The sequence below is a fragment of the Delphinus delphis genome, chromosome 7 (genome assembly GCF_949987515.2).
Source record: "Delphinus delphis chromosome 7, mDelDel1.2, whole genome shotgun sequence".
Classification (NCBI taxonomy): domain Eukaryota; kingdom Metazoa; phylum Chordata; class Mammalia; order Artiodactyla; family Delphinidae; genus Delphinus; species Delphinus delphis.
The window spans coordinates 92,078,376-92,090,582 of NC_082689.1; the positions used below are offsets into that span (position 1 = coordinate 92,078,376).

The following is a 12,207-nucleotide window of genomic DNA, read 5'->3' on the forward strand; positions in this document are numbered from 1 at the left end:
AATGTATACTTTTTAGAGTTGGATTTGAGCCTTTTTAGCAAAATCCTGTGGACTATGTTCACATAGTTCATCAGGTTTGATAGAAATAAGACAATATTGTCAATAACGCAACCACACAGTTGTCAAGGATAATGTTTCTGTTTATTGCAGTGGAAGGTAGAGGAACAGAAATGTCTCCACTGAACACCGTCTTTTCCTAGTAACTCTAATAACACCATATTTCCCTAGTTTGTGAGTAATTTTATAATTCTTTGCTGGCTGAATGGAATGAATAGTATAGATTTCATGGAATAATGGTTTTAAAAAGTTGCTTTAGCTAGACATGCTGCCTAGTACTCAAAAGAGAACAGGGTGACTTCTGGATCCCATTTCAGCATGTAAGCAGCTGAGAAGGGATCACTTCAGTCCTCACAACAAGACTGGACAAACTGAAAATCAACGTTTCTTAGATGCCTCAGAGAATTGTAGTCATAGGGCAGATAACTGCTCCAGAAATTGGAGAGACAAAGGTAGATAAAGAGTATCACACATTACTATTGGAGGAGCAGCCCAGGAGCAGAAACTGCCACTGGAGCCAGTGGCAGGGTAGGAAAACTTGAACTGAAATTGACAAATTACTGGTGGTTCAGTATGGACAAGCTTTTTAGCTAAAAACTCCAGGGGATGGGGGGCAGTCCTGTTAAAGCGTCCACATTTTCATGAGTATCACCTCCAGAAGTCCTACCAGGTTATCACAGTGAAGACAAACATCTCTTCATGCTTCCAGCAGGGGAAGGGAAACCTAGCCATTCTGAAATACACCCAGAGAATTCTTAAAAAGGTCTGCCCGCAAAGGAAACTATTTTACCAAAGCCTAACCAACTGGGATTTTACCAGAGCCTAATGGACCTGGGGGGAGGAAAATACTCAACTCCAGCCCCCTCTAGCCTTCCTGTTTTACCTAAGTGGGGAGGATGAAATGAGAAGTATTTGTGAAGAATTATCGCAGGGGCACATGTTCAATAAAAGATTGAGACCTAGTCACAGGACTATAAAACACTTCCCCTCTCCTCAAAATTTGACATATCATCAGTAAGTCTCTTGCACAATAAAAGGAGATTAAAACAGAAATAACTGTATGTCCCAGACTTTATTTAGGAAGAATTCTCTAAGTAATCCCCCCCAAAAAAGGAAGGAAAAGGAAAATAAAAACAAGGACACCAGAGGAAAATTTTAGCCTTTAACACCTATAGCAGTAGCAAACATAGCCTAACTCCTAGCTAGATAAATACAAAACCTCACACTAAAAGCCTATTTATCTCCATTCCTTATACCCAATACATCATATCCAGCTTTCAACAAAAGATTACAAGGCATACTAAAAGACAAAACACAGAGTTTGAAAAGACGTAGGAAGCATCCAATTCAGAATCAGATATAGCACAAATTTTGGCATTATCAAGCTGGGAATTTAAGACAACTATGATTAATATGCTGAAGGCTCTCTAATGTAAAAAATAGACAATATGCAACCAAAGATGGGTATTATAAGCATAGAGAGTGAAATTCTATTAAAGAATCAAAAGGAAATGATAGAAATCAAAAACACTGAAACAAAAATGAAGAATGTCCCTCAATAGACTGGACAGAGCCAAAGAAAGAATCACTGAGCTTGAAAAAACATCAAAAGAAACCTCTATAACTAAAATATAAGGAAAAAAGAAGAATGAAAAAGATATAACAGAATATCCAAGAACTAAAGGACAATTACAAATGGTTTCAAATGCATGAAATGGGAATACCAGAAGGAAAAAAAAAAGAGAGAGAGAAAGGAACAGAAGAATTGCTTGAAGTAATCATGAGTGAAACTTTTCCAAAATTAATGACAAACAACCAAATCACACATCCAGGATACTCAGGGAACACCAGGCATAGGATAAAGATATTAAAAAAAAAAAATCAACACTGGGTATACTATATTCAAACTGCAGGAAATTAAACACAAAGAAAAATCTTGAAAGAAGCTGGAGGTGAGGATGGAAGGTGGAGAAACATCTAACCTAGAGAGAAACAAGGATAAAATTATATCAGATACTTTTTAACATCTTTATTGGAGTATAATTGCTTTACAATGTGTTATCATCAAATTCTTTTTTCAGAAACCATTCCAGCAAAATGAGTGGAGTGTTGAAAGAAAAAAATACTGCCTACCTAAATTTGATATCTACTGGAATTACCTTTCAAGAGTTGAGAAATAAAGACTTTCTGAGGACACGAGGGGAAGATGGCTGAAGAGTGACACGCGGAGATCACCTTCCTCCCCAGAGATACACCAGAAATACATCTACACGTGGAACAATTCCTACAGAACACCTACTGAACACTGGCAGAAAACCTCAGACCTCCCAAAAGGCAAAAAACTCCCCACGTACCTGGGTAGGGCAAAAGAAAAAAGAATAAACAGAGACAAAAGGATAGGGACGGGACCTGCACCAGTGGGAGGGAGCTGTGAAGGAGGAAAGGTTTCCACACACTAGGAAGCCCCTTCGTGGGCGGAGACTGCGGGTGGCAGAGGGGGAAAGCTTCAGGGCCGCGGAGGAGAGTGTAGCCACAGGGGTGCGCAGGGCAAAGCGGAGAGATTCCCGCACAGAGGATCGGTGCCGACCAGCACTCCCCAGCCCGAGAGGCTTGTCTGCTCACCTGCCGGGGCAGACGGTGCTGGGAGCTGAGGCTCGGGCTTCAGTAGGAGCGCAGTGAGAAGACTGGGGTTGGCGGCGTGAACACAGCCTGCAGGGGGTTAGTGCACCACGGTTAGCCGGGAGGGAGTCCAGGGAAAAGTCTGGACCTGCCGAAGAGGCAAGAGATATTTTCTTCCCTCTTTGTTTCCTGGTGCACGAGGAAAGGGGATTAAGAGCGCTGCTTAAAGGAGCTCCAGAGATGGGCGCGAGCGCGGACCCCAGAGACGGACAAGAAACGCTAAGGCTGCTGCTGCAGGTCACTCTCCACACCCCCCTTCCGGGGAGCCTGTGCAGCCCACCACTGCCAGGGTCCTCGGATTGAGGGACAACTCCTCCGGGAGAACACACGGCGTGCCTCACACTGGTGCAACGTCATGCTGGCCTCTGCCGCCGCAGGCTCGCCCCTCACTCCGTACCCCTCCCTCCCCCCGGCCTGAGTGAGCCAGAGTCCCCGAAGCAGCTGCTCCTTTAACCCCGTCCTGTCTGAGTGAACAACAGACGCCCTCCGGTGACCTACAAGCAGAGGTGGGGCCAAATCCAAAGCTGAGCCCCTGGGAGCTTTGCGAACAAAGAAGAGAAAGGGAAATCCCTCCCAGCATCCTCAGGAGCAGCGGATTAAAGCTCCACAATCAACTTGATGTACCTGCATCTGTGGAATACCTGATACGCAACGAATGATCCCAAATTGAGGAGGTGGACTTTGAGAGCAAGATTTATTATTTTTTCCCCTTTTCCTCTTTTTGTGAGTGTGTATGTGTATGCTTCTGTGTGAGATTTTGTCTGTACAGCTTTCCTTCCACCATTTGCCCTAGGGTTCTATCTGTCCATTTTTTAAAAAAAAATTTTTTTTTCTTAATAATTATTTTTTATTTTAATAACTTTATTGTATCTTACTTTATTTTCTTTTCTTTCTTTCTTTCTTTCTTTCTGTCTTTCTTTCTCTTTCTTTCTTTCTTTCCTTCCTTCCCTCCTTCCTTCCTCCCTCCCTCCTTCCCTCTCTCTCTCTCTCTCTCTCTCTCTCTCTCTTTCTTTCTTTCTTTCTTCTTTTTCTCCCTTTTATTCTGAGCGGAGTGGATGAAAGGTTCTTGGTGCTGCAGCCAGGAGTCAGTGCTGTGCCACTGAGGTGGGAGAGCCAACTTCAGGACACTGGTCCACAAGCGACCTCGCAGCTCCACATAATATCAAACAGCGAAAATCTCCCAGAGATCTCCATCTCAACACCAGCACCCAGCTTCACGCAACGACCAGCAAGCTACAGTGCTGGACAACCTATGCCAAACAACTAGCAACACAGGAACACAACCCCACCCATTAGCAGTGAGGCTGCCTAAAATCATAATAAGTCCACAGACACCCCAAAACACACCACCAGACGTGGACCTGCCCATTAGAGAGACAAGATCCAGCCTCATCCACCAGAACACAGGCACTAGTACCCTCCACCAGGAAGCCTACACAACCCACTGAAACAACCTTAGCCACTGGGGACAGACACCAAACACAACGGGAACTACGAACCTGCAGCCTGCAAAAAGGAGACCCCAAACACAGTAAGATAAGCAAAATGAGAAGAAAGAAAAACACACAGCAGATGAAGGAGCAAGATAAAAACCCACCAGACCTAACAAATGAAGAGGAAATAGGCAGTCTACCTGAAAAAGAATTCAGAATAATGATAGTAAAGATGATCCAAAATCTTGGAAACAGAATAGACAAAATGCAGGAAACATTTAACAAGGACCTAGAAGAACTAAAGATGAAACAAGCAACAATGAACAACACAATAAATGAAATTAAAAATACTCTAGGGTTTCCCTGGTGGCGCAGTGGTTGAGAGTCCGCCTGCCGATGCAGGGGACACGGGTTCATGCCCCGGTCCGGGAAAATCCCACATGCACCGGAGAGGCTAGGCCCGTGAGCCAGGGCCACTGAGCCTGCGTGTCCGGAGCCTGTGCTCTGCAACGGGACAGGCCACAACAGTGAGAGGCCGGCGTACCGCAAAAAAAAAAAAAAAAAAAAATACTCTAGGTTGGATCAATAGCAGAATAACTGAGGCAGAAGAACGGATAAGTGACCGGGAAGATAAAATAGTGGAAATGACTACTGCAGAGCAGAATAAAGAAAAAAGAATGAAAAGAACTGAGGACAGTCTCAGAGACCTCTGGGACAACATTAAACGCAGCAACATTCGAATTATACGGGTTCCAGAAGAAGAAGAGAAAAGGAAAGGGACTAAGAAAATATTTGAAGAGATTATAGTTGAAAACTTCGCTAAAATGGGAAATGAAATATTAATCAAGTCCAGGAAGCACAGAGAGTCCCATACAAGATAAATCCAAGAAAAATTTGCCACGGCACATATTAATCAAACTGTCAAAAATTAAATACAAAGAAAACATATTAAAAGCAGCAAGGGAAAAACAACATATAACAAACAAGGGAATCCCCATAAGCCTAACAGCTGATCTTTCAGCAGAAACTCTGCAAGCCAGAAGGGACTGGCAGGACATATTTAAAGTGATGAAGGAGAAAAACCTGCAACCAAGATTACTCTACCCAGCAAGGATCTCATTCAGATTTGATGGAGAAATTAAAACCTTTACAGACAAGCAAAAGCTGAGAGAGTTCAGCACCATCAAACCAGCTTTACAACAAATACTCACGGAACTTCTCTAGGCAAGAAACACAAGAGAAGGAAAAGACTTACAATAACAAACACAAAACAATTAAGAAAATGGGAATAAGAACATACATATTGATAATTACCTTAAACGTAAATGAACTAAATGCTCCCACCAAAAGACACAGATTGGCTGAATGGATATAAAAACAAGACCCATATATATGCTGTCTAAAAGAGACCCACTTCAGACCTAGAGACACATACAGACTGAAAGTAAGGGGATGGAAAAAGATATTTCATGCAAATGGAAACCAAAAGAAAGCTGGAGTAGCAATTCTCATATCAGACAAAACGGACTTTAAAATAAAGACTATTAGAAGAGACAAAGAAGGACACTACATAATGATCAAGGGATCGATCCAAGAAGAAGATATAACAATTGTAAATATTTATGCACCCAACATAGGAGCACCTCAATACATAAGGCAAATACTAACAGCCATAAAAGGGGAAATCAACAGTAACACATTCATAGTAGGGGACTTTAACACCCCACTTTCACCAATGGACAGATCATCCAAAATGAAAATAAATAAGGAAACACAAACTTTAAACGATACATTAAACAAGATGGACTTAATTGATATTTATAGGACATTCCATCCAATTAAGCAGAATACACATTTTTCTCAAGTGTTCATGGAACATTCTCCAGAATAGATCATATCTTGGGTCACAAATCAAGCCTTGCTAAATTTAAGAAAATTGAAATTGTATCAAGTATCTTTTCCAACCACGACGCTATAACTCTAGATATCAATTACAGGAAAAGATCTGTAAAAAATACAAACACATGGAAGCTAAACAATACACAACTTAATAATGAAGTGATCACTGAAGAAATCAAAGAGGAAATTAAAAAATACCTAGAAACAAATGACAATGGAGACACGATGACCCAAAACCTATAGGATGCAGCAAAAGCAGTTCTAAGTGGGAAGTTTATAGCAATACAATCCTACCTTAATAAACAGGAAACATCTCGAATAAACAACCTAAACTTGCACCTAAAGCAATTAGAGAAAGATGAACAAAAAAAACCCAAAGTTAGCAGAAGGAAAGAAATCATAAAAATCAGATCAGAAATAAATGAAAAAGAAATGGAGGAAACGATAGCAAAGATCAAGAAAACTAAAAGCTGGTTCTTTGAGAAGGTAAACAAAATAGATAAACCATCAGCCAGACTCATCAAGAAAAAAAGGGAGAAGACTCAAATCAATAGAATTAGAAATGAAAAAGGAGAAGTAACAACTGACACTGCAGAAATACAAAAGATCATGAGAGATTACTACAAGCAACTCTATGCCAATAAAATGGACAACCTGGAAGAAATGGAGAGATTCTTAGAAATGCACAACCTGCCAAGATTGAATCAGGAAGAAATAGAAAATATGAACAGACCAATCACAAGTACTGAAATTGAAACTGTGATTAAAAATCTTCCAACAAACAAAAGCCCAGGACCAGATGGCTTCACAGGCGAATTCTATCAAACATTTAGAGAAGAGCTAACACCTATCCTTCTCAAAATCTTCCAAAACATAGCAGAGGGAGGAACACTCCCCAACTCATTCCACGAGGCCACCATCACCTTGATACCAAAACCAGGCAAGGATGTAGCAAAGAAAGAAAACCAAGGCCAATATCACTGATGAACATAGATGCAAAAATCCTCAACAATATACTAGCAAACCAAATGCAATAGCACATTAAAAGGATCATACACCATGATCAAGTGGGGTTTATTCCAGGAATGCACAGATTCTTCAATATAGGTAAATCAATCAATGTGATACACCATCTTAACAAATCGAAGAAGAAAAACCATATGATCATCTCAAAAGATGCAGAGAAACCTTTTGACAAAATTCAAAACCGATTTATGATAAAAACCCTGAAGAAAGTAGGCGTAGAGGGAACTTTCCTCAACATAATAAAGGGCATATATGAGAAACCCACAGCCAACATCGTCCTCAATGGTGAAAAACTGAAAGCATTTCCACTAAGATCAGGAACAAGACAGGGTTGCCCACTCTCACCACTGTTATTCATCACAGTTTTGGAAGTTTTAGCCACAGCAATCAGAGAGGAAAAGGAAATAAAAGGAATCCAAATCGGAAAAGAAGAAGTAAAGCTGTCACTGTTTGCAGATGACATGATACTATACATAGAGAATCCTAAAGATGCTACCAGAAAACTACTAGAGCTAATCAATGAATTTGGTAAAGTAGCAGGATACAAAATTAACGCACAGAAATCTCTGGCATTCCCATACACTAATGATGAAAAATCTGAAAGTAAAATCAAGAAAACACTCCCATTTACCACTGCAACAAAAAGAATAAAATATCTAGGAATAAATCTACCAAAGGAGACAAAAGACCTGTATGCAGAAAATTATAAGACACTGAAGAAAGAAATTAAAAATGATACAAATAGATGGAAAGATATACCATGTGCTTGGATTGGAAGAATCAACATTGTGAAAATGACTCTGCTACCAAAGTAGTCTACAGATTCAATGCAATCCCTATCAAACTACCACTGGCATTTTCCACAGAACTAGAACAAAAAATTTCACAATTTGTATGGAAACACAAAAGATCCTGAATAGCCAAAGCAATCTTGAGAACGAAAAATGGAGCTGGAGGAATCAGGTTCCCTGACTTCAGACTATACTACAAACTACAGTAATCAAGATTGTATGGTACTGGCACAAAAATAGAAAGATAGATCAATGGAACAGGATAGAAAGCTCAGAGATAAACCCACGCACATATGGTCACCTTATCTTTGATAAAGGAGGCAGGAATGTACAGTGGAGAAAGGACAGCCTCTTCAATAAGTGGTGCTGGGGAAACTGGACAGGTACATTTAAAAGTATGAGATTAGATCACTCCCTAATACCATACACAAAAATAAGCTCAAGATGGATTAAACACCTAAATGTAAGGCCAGAAACAATCAAACTCTTAGAGGAAAACATAGGCAAAACACTCTATGACATAAATCACAGCAAGTTCCTTTTTGACCCACCTCCTAGAGAAATGGAAATAAAAACGAAATAAACAAATGGGACCAAATGAAACTTCAAAGCTTTTGCACAACAAAGGAAACCATCAACAAGACCAAAAGACAACCATCAGAATGGGAAAAAAATATTTTCAAATGAAGCAACTGACAAAGGATTAATCTCCAATATTTATAAGCAGCTCATGCAGCTCAATAACAAAAAAACAAACAACCCAATCCAAATAATGGGCAGAAGATCTATATAGACATTTCTCCGAAGAAGATATACAGACTGCCAACAAACACATGAAAGAATGCTCAACATCATTAATCATTAGAGAAATGCAAATCAAAATTACAATGAGATATCATCTCTCACCAGTCAGAATGGCCATCATCAAAAAATCTACAAACAATAAATGCTGGAGAGGGTGTGGAGAAAAGGGAACACTCTTGCACTGCTGGTAGGAATGTGAATTTTTACAGCCACTATGGAAAACAGTATGGAAGTTCCTTAAAAAGCTACCAATAGAACTACCATACGACCCTGCAATCCCACTACTGGGCATATACCCTGAGAAAACCCATAATTCAAAAAGAGTCATGTACCAAAATGTTCATCGCAGCTCTATTTACAATAGTCCGGTGAAGGAAACAACCTAAGTGTCCATCATTGGATGAATGGATAAAGAAGATGTGGCACATATATAAAATGGAGTATTACTCAGCCATAAAAAGGAAAGAAATTGAGCTATTTGTCATGAGGTCGATGGAGCTAGAGTCTGTCATACAGAGTGAAGGAAGTCAGAAAGAGAAAGACAAATACCGTATGCTAACACATATATATGGAATTTAAGGAAAAAAAGTCATGAAGAACCTAGGGGTAAGACAGTAATAAAGACACAGACCTACTACAGAATGGACTTGAGGATGTGGGGAGGGGAAAGGGTAAGCTGGGACAAAGCAAGAGAGTGGCATGGACATATATACACTACCAAACGTAAGGTAGATAGCTAGTGGGAAGCAGCTGCATAGCACAGGGAGATCAGCTCGGTGGTTTGTGATCACCTAGAGGGGTGGGATAGGGAGGGTGGGAGGGAGGGAGACGCAAGAGGGAAGAGATATGGGAACATATGTATATGTATAAGTGATTCACTTTGTTATAAAGCAGAAACTAACACACCATGGTAAAGCAATTATACTCCAATAAAATGTAAAAAAAAAAAAAAAAAGACTTTCTGAAACAAAAACTGAGGGAATTTGTCACCAAGAGACCTGCCTTGCAAGAAATTTTAAAAGAAGTTCTTCAGAGAAAAGAAAATAATATAGCTCATGATGACATATTTAAGATCATTTAAAAATAAAAATGGAGTAACTATTGTTCAGGCATCCAAAATGGATCCAGGTGGCTATTACGGATATGGTTTCAGACATGTTCCTGCATCACTGAGAACCTGAATTTTCTGAAGTGTATCAAACTCAGGGACACCACCAACCATTTTCAAAACAACATCTGCTAGCAGCTGCCAGCTGCAACCTTATGGTCTCAAGGTCTCCCCCTGTAAAATATGCAACCATTTTTGGACCCCAAATAACCCTTGCCTATCAAGCACCCTTAGTTCTTGACAGCTCCCATCCTAATTCTTGACAAACAACTATGTAACGTTATGGTTTTACCTCCATTTTCCATTTACTCCATTCAAGTACTTCTTGAATATGTGTCTCCCGGGCTATAGTCCTCAGCTTGGCTTGAATAAAACTCTCTTCTGTTCCTTATTATAGATTGTTTACTGATTATTTGTGTTGACACTTAGAAACTTGGATCTACATAAAGAAGGACTGTTTGAAAAGGAATACATGAAGGTAAAATAAAATATTTTATTTTTCTTATTCATAATTGATAATTTGTTCAAAATTATAATAACAATGTATTTGGTGGTTATAGGTTATGGGTAAGTGAAATTAATGACAACAGTGTCTTAAGGGATGGGAAAAAGGGATGGGGAATACTCTATTTATAAGGTACTTGCACTATGTGTGACGAGGTATAGTGTTATCTGAAAGTCATTTGGATTAGTTGTAAATTTACATTGCAGACTCTAGGGCAACCATTGAGAATGGTAAAAAAATAAATAAATAACTGTTATGCTAAAAGAGGAGATAAATGGCATAATATGAAATGATCAATTAAAATTAGAGAAATGGAAAAACAGAGGAAATAAAAAAGTGGAACAAAGAACAAGGGCAGTGAACAAAAAAATAATAAATATGATAGATATTAATCCAAATATAGCAATAATCATTTTAAATGTCAATGATATAAATATAGCAATTAAAGGACTGAGACTGTCAGACTGTCAGGGTGGATAAATAAACACAATCCAACTGTTATCTATAAGAAACTTACTTTAAGTATAAAGATGCAGACAGATTAAATGCAAAGGCATAGAGAAAAATACATCATATTATCAGTAATCAAAGGACCCTGTAATAGTTATATTAATTCCAGACAAAGCAGATGTAAGAGCAAGGAAAATTATCAGGAATAAAGACAGGCATTACATAACCATAAAGGGGTCAATTTTCCAGGAAGACATCGCAATCCTTGATATGCATGCACCTATCAATACAGCATCAAAATACGTGAGGCAAAAACTGATAGAACTGCGAAAAAAGAATAGATGAATCTGCTACTATAGTTGGAGACTTCAACACCCCTCTATCAGTAATGGACAGATACAGTGGCAGAAAGTCAGTAAGAACAGAGTTGAACTGAACAGAACCACCAATCAACTGAATTATCATTGACATTTATAGAATACTTCATCCAACAGTAGCAGAATACACATTCTTCTCAAGATTATACAGAACATTCACCAAGACAGACCACATTTCTGGGCTGTAAAACACACCTTAACAAACCTAAAAGAATAGAAATTATACAAAATATGCTCTCAAGACACAATGGAATTAAACTACAAATCAAAAACAGAAAGATGGCTGGGGAACCCCCAAATACTAGAGGATTAAGTAGAACATTTCTAAATAATACATAGGCAAAGAAGAAATCTCAAGAGAAATTAAACACTTTGAATTAAATCAGAATGAAAATGTAACTTATTAAAATTTGTGGGATTCAGTAAAAGCAGTGCTTAGAGGGAAGTTTATGGCACTGAATTCACATATTCGAAAAGAAGAATTATCTAAAATCAGTAACCTAAACTTCCACCATGGAATACTAGAAGAAGATCAAATTAAATCCAAAGTAAGCCCAATGAAAATAATGAAAATTAGACTTGAAAGCAATAAAATTAGAAACGGAAAATCAATAGAGAAAATAATTGAAACCAAAAGCTGGTTCTTTGAAAAGCAATAAAATCGATAAACCTTTAGACAGGTTACTAAGGAAAAGGAGGGATGGGGGAGAGGGAGGAGAGAGAGAGAGAGTGGGAGAGAGAAAAAGATATATATAGATATAGATATAGGTATAGATATAGATATATATATATATATAGAGAGAGAGAGAGAGAGAGAGAGGGAAAAAACACAAAGCACTAATATCAGTAATGAAAGAGAAGTCATCACTACCACTAATGATCCCCATGGACCCCAAGGATAATAAAATAATATTATAAACAAGCCTATACCCACAAATTTGTTAACTTAGATGAATGGACCAAGTCCTTAAAAGACACAATCTCCTAAAACTCACCCAAGAAGAAATCTATAATCTGAATAGATCTATTATCTATTAAAGAAATTTAATTAATAAGTAATAACCTACCAAAGCAGAAA

The 12,207-nt window shown here is 38.7% G+C and overlaps 1 protein-coding gene across 1 annotated transcript in view; it reads right to left on the minus strand.

The window, feature by feature from the left end:
- THSD7B (thrombospondin type 1 domain containing 7B) overlaps nucleotides 1-12,207 on the minus strand; it is a 752,940-nt gene that overhangs the window by 555,506 nt on the left and 185,227 nt on the right. The window lies entirely within an intron of this gene.